The following is a 6,000-nucleotide window of genomic DNA, read 5'->3' on the forward strand; positions in this document are numbered from 1 at the left end:
GGTTGCAATAAATTCAAATTTAATGAATAGATAAGAATTCAAATGTCTCACTCTATGTGAAGTGGGCAACTATTTAATGAGATCACATAATTATAATTATAGGATAGATAACGGGTATATTATTTTTAATATAAATCATCTTTAACGCCTTTCCATTTCTTTCTAAATGGTAATGTAATATATAATACTTATATTATATAAATCCACCGAGCATAATCAAGTTTAAAAAATTTTTACATTTTAGTCATACAGATCAAAATTAATGTAGTGGAACTTTTTTATATAAATAGACACTATTGTATATATACTTTTTTATGTAGACATTTGTTTTAACAAGGTACAAATTGTAAAAGTATTTCTAATGCGCTTATTAAATAGTACAAATTTAACCTGTTTTAAAATAAAACACAATCTGTTAAAGTACATGATAGTATCAATTTTTTGAAAAATAAATATATGCTTAAAAATATTTATTTATGACTCAAAATGATAACATCTGTTATTCAAATTATACTTAAAAATTATAAAACATTATTCGTATACGCGTTTAGTTAATTATTAATTTAATTTGTTAAAGTATACTCTAAAAATTACCATTTAAGAAAATTTATCATTCAAACATATAAGTTGCATTTTTTATTTTTTCTATTGTTTATTTATCCATAACTATTTGTAATTGAACCTAATATATTTTTTAAGATTAATATAACATATTCATGTTTACACAATGAAAAAACCCTATATATCTAACAATAATTTTATTTATAAAACATAAATTTATATTCTATAAATGAGATGCGACATAGAGAATTATAAATAATTATTTCACGTTATAATTACAATTTTTTAATTGAATATTGCTAAATATTTGATAAGTATTTAGATAACTACGTTTCATAAAAATCTGTCTCACAATTTAATTTAACATAAAAAATATATATAATTTTGGGAATATATTTTACTCATGTACGATTATACTTTATTTATTTTACATATTTAACTAGACATGATAACCTTTATTCTTTTATATATATCTCATTAAAATTATTATGGTGTCTAATTCTCTTCAAAAATTAAAAAAACGTTAATGAAAACATTAGACAGCAGGAACATATTATTGTGAATGGTTTTTTAATCTAAGCAATTTTTAATAAAATGCCTTTTATGTATATATTTTTTTTTAAACAAGGCACGAATCGTAAAAGTGATTCTAACGTCGTATTAAAGAATGCTAATAAAAATTGTTTTAAAGGTTACCTTTTAAATATTTTTATTAACCGAATTATATATCAATATATCAAAAAAGTTTAATCACTTAATTTTTTTTTGATATTATGATCGTGCAATTTGTTTCCATTAAAATATATGAATCTCTTTTTTAGATAAACTTTAGATAAATACCATTAAAAGTATTAAACACACCAACCGCGAGTAATTTAGACTATACAATAGGATCTATTAATATAAAAAAAAGTTTCACTACATTAATTTTGTCTGTTTGACTAAAATGTAAAAAAAAAATTCAGTTTTTAATTATTTACTCTGTACAAACAAAAATAAAACAATCTTATATATTGTATAAATAATTCTGATATACTATAAATAAATACCTTTTAATTTCAGTTTTTACATAAACTTTAGATAAATACCTATAAAGCTATTTATTATAGTCTATATAAGCGATAATAAAACAGTCTTATAAATTGTACAAATAATTATTATATTAAAAACTTTAAATCTTACGAAAGTATAATTCTTAGTATCAACATATAAGTAAAACTAAATTTTTATAATAGATTAATATTTAGTCCGGGCGTAGCCCGGGTATTCCACTAGTAGAAAATTAATAAGAGAAGGGTGCAATGGTTTAATAGCTTTTAAAAGAACTGAAGGAAAATTTATAGTTAACAGATTTCATGAAAGTCATACATATGCATTAATTACACATAAGAAAAGACCATTCTTACTATCAGCAAGGAGTATAAATACTATTCATAAAAACTTGTTGGTTTTATATTGCAAAGCAGATTTAGAGCTTGGTAAGTTCTATCAAGTGTATAAAGAGTAAGTTGGATAGTTAAACCCTAAAATAGTCCTTGAGATTGACATCTTGCACTAAAATCGTCTCTGAAATTTTAATTGCACTAATTACGTCTTCGAGATTGACAAAAATGCACCAGGTTAGTCCTTGACTAATTTTCTATTAACGGCGTGATGACATGGCATGATGGCATAGGCTGTTAGTGACACGTGTTACTCCATTATTTGGCCACATGTAATAGTATGATGATGTATTGACCAATGACACATGACATGCTGACGTGGATGGTTGTGCCACGTGTCACAGTACTATTTGGCCACGTGTTTATTTGTGCCACATGTCGTAACAGTATTCGTTCACATGTCATCCATTATGTCATCATTGTAGATGTACCAAATTAGTCCCTCACTTTGTGTTAAATGACTCATTTCGGTCCCTGAAATTGAATGTCGTGTATCAAACTAGTCCCTTCACCAATTTTTTTCACATGTTATTTAAATACAAATTCAAAATTCTCAATATCTTTGAATCCATTAATTTCAATTCTATTTTTTCACATGTTATTTAAATACAAATGCTTTTATATAATATTTATTTTCTAGCAGGTACCCCTAACCACCATCTTGGAATTGACATGAAGATATTTCAAGCATCCCCACTACCATCTCCGACCTCTTTCGTCTAGACTGAAAAGGTCGGAGATGGTAGTTAGGATGCTTGAAGTGCTTTCAATCTAAGCCCATTTACACACAACGAAAACGTGTGTTTCATAAGAACCGAAAAAATGTGTATTTTAATTCTTGATTTCTTGTTAAAAATATTTTTTTAATGAAAAAATATGTCGAATCAATCATATAATTCTTTTTTTATAATAACATATTTATGTATTATAAAATTACTAATATTAAATTATTATAAAAAATTATATAATTAAAACTAAAATTTTAAAAATTTTGATAAAAGTACTTGTAGTTAAATGATATGTAAAAAAATAAAATTAAAATTAGTACATTTAAAATATTAAAAATTTTAAATTAAAAAAAATGAGAAAAAACTGGTGAATGGACTTGTGGATAACAGAATACCACTAATTCACCAAATAGATTTGACTCAAAGTACAAGATACATGATGTGACAAAGTCAAACCTGAAGAGTGCTCTCTAGCTATTGCAATATTTTCTATGGACTAAGATAACATTCTTCCAAGTTCTATGATGTAATTGTAGAATCAAATAGCAAAGCTCCCTTAGCAACTGGTTTTATCATTTCAAGGCTCTCAAGTTCCCTAAGATCCTCTGAGAAATTAACTATTACATTGTACTTTTTATGGAAGAGCTGAGAATATAAATGGTGCGCTTCCTTTGCTTCCAGCAAGTCAGTAGTTGTTCAAAGTGTGGATGAAGTTTTATTTCCAATCCATCTGGTATACTGAACAGGAAGGAGTCAGATTTGAACAATATTGATGCCACATGCATTTTCTCAAAAATGAGGTGTCGGCACTGTCTTCCTTCTGAAGTCTTGGAATCTGGTTTACTCACTGATTTTATTAATCTTAAATGGGAGTTTGTCCGGAGAAAAATGTCAATGAAGTTGCTTACTCGATTAGGTATCGGTGCTGTTTTATATCTTCTATTTTTGCTCTGCTCTTGTGTTAATTTGTGCATTTTCAATCTATTGATGGTAGTTATCAATCCTTTGAAGATATTTTGCCTCATATACTGGCAGTGGTTATCAATCCTTTAAAGATATTTGCGTTTCATAAATGATAATGTGCTTTTGCTTACTTTGGTAGCTGCCCAGTCAACAGCTATAGTTGCATCCCTTTTACTTGTAGTTATTATTTTTTTGGACTTCTTTCATCATAGTTGATGGGCTAGGATGCTTCAGTTGAGAACACTTCTGCTATTCTGTATGCAAGATCTTAATTTTCCAGGAATGTGAAATTGCAGACTAGTTGACTTGAAATTTGATTTGCTTTTTATACTTGAGAAATTTCTCTTCTTTGACGTCTTAAGTCATGTAGTACTTATTTGTGGCATACAGTTGTTTAGTTCTTCCTTCTAATGTGATTGTTGAACTTCAACCACAGCAGCGAAATGCTTTGCATATCCCAATGAAATTTGAGGTTCTTCTAAGAAGTGTATCAGTTCTAGCCAGCAGAAATCCATTCGACCAAGCATTCTCCTCTATTGATTTAGATCATTTTGTGTTCATGGTCCCAAAGGAGATCCCAGGAGATGTTTTTACAATTGAACGTGCAGACAAACAATTTATGAAATATGTTGGTATTATTTGAAGTGCTATCACTCCAAGGCTGTAAGGTATTTGTACTGAATGTTATTGTTCAGCTTTTGAGGTCTGAATATATTTAAATTTTTTGGGGAGCTCCAACTTAGTTATGGTTGCTGCTCCAGGAACATATTTATGAATAACTAACTGTAGAAGTTTTACATTTTACTTTTACGTTACAGGAACATTTTCTGTAATGTAACTTCCATCAGGCTTGAAGACCTGGCTTCTTGGCTGATGTTAGCCTTCATACTCTCGTGAGGTTTCTGTTTTTTTTTTTTCAGAAGGTCATACTTCTCCATTTTCATGTTATTATTACTCGTTACAATCTTTCCCTTAATTACTTTAATATTTATATTGGGTGTTATAAACTGGATACTTTTTCCTTGATAGTAATTAGTAAATTTGTGGCAGTGCTGATTGCTTTCGGAGGATTCAAGGCATCAAACAAAATTTGAATATGATTATATGAAGAATATATATTTTAAAGAATAGATATGGGATGAAAAGCCAGTCTAAATATGAAGCTTGTGAAAATACCGAAGTATCCTTATTGTTAGTTAATAGAGTCCCTACACTTGGACTTTGTTCTGTGTACTTTTCTTTTAGCTCTTCCTGGTGAATTTAAGCTACAGTTTCATCTATGGTATCACACTGGAAGATAGAATGATCTTCTGGAGGGTTGTTTGTGACTCCATTCAAATTGAAGATTACTATTCGGCCATCTATTTCAAAAGAATATGTTCCTGAAAAAGCATCTAATTTGAATCTTGATGTCTTCAGGAATGGTCTGCCAAGTAGGATTGATGATGACTTATCTGAGTCATTATTGGGCATCTCCAAGATATAGAAATCAGTGGGAAATGTGAGCCCTTTAATGTTCACCAAAACATCTTCAGCAACTCCAGCTACTGTAATAATGCTTTTATCTGCCAACACAAAATGAGCTGCCGACCTTTTTAAGGGAGGGAGCCTTAAAACATCATATACAAATAAAGGCATTATACTAACACATGCTCCCAAATCACACATGCAATCATAAATTACTACACCTCCAATTGTACAACTAACTATACAAGGACCTGGGTCACTACATTTTTCAGGTAAATTTCCCATTAAAGCAGATATAGAGCTTCCTAAAGGAATAGTTTCTAATTCATTAATTTTGTCTTTATGTATGCACAAATCTTTTAGAAACTTTGCATATTTAGGTACCTGTTGAATGACATCAAAAAGGGGAACAGTTACCTCAACCTTTTTGAAGATTTCTACCATTTTGTGGTCAGGTTCCAACTACTTCTTGGGCTTCCTTGCAAGTTGTGGAAATGGAATGGGAGTGGTGTTTTCTGCAGTGTCTGCGTCTTTTGGTGCTTCCTCCTGTGGTTGAGCTTCTTCTTTCTCAGCTATGTCCTGTATATCCTCTTCCTCTTCAACATCTTCTAATTCTACTACCCCTTCAGCTGAGGCGTGTTTTGGTGGGCTTGGCTCCTCCTGATTTCTCTCCTGCAGTGTGGTTTAAGACCTTAGGGTGATGGCATTAATACCACCCTTTGGGTTGGGTAATGGTTGAGAGGGGAGTCCACTAGAGCTTGAGGACTGGTTGTTGGAGTTGTTCATTGATCCAATCTCTGAGACAAGAGTTTGTAAAGTAGAAGTCAAAACATTCATAT

Source organism: Arachis hypogaea, chromosome 5 (assembly GCF_003086295.3).
Source record: "Arachis hypogaea cultivar Tifrunner chromosome 5, arahy.Tifrunner.gnm2.J5K5, whole genome shotgun sequence".
NCBI classification, from domain to species: Eukaryota; Viridiplantae; Streptophyta; class Magnoliopsida; order Fabales; family Fabaceae; genus Arachis; species Arachis hypogaea.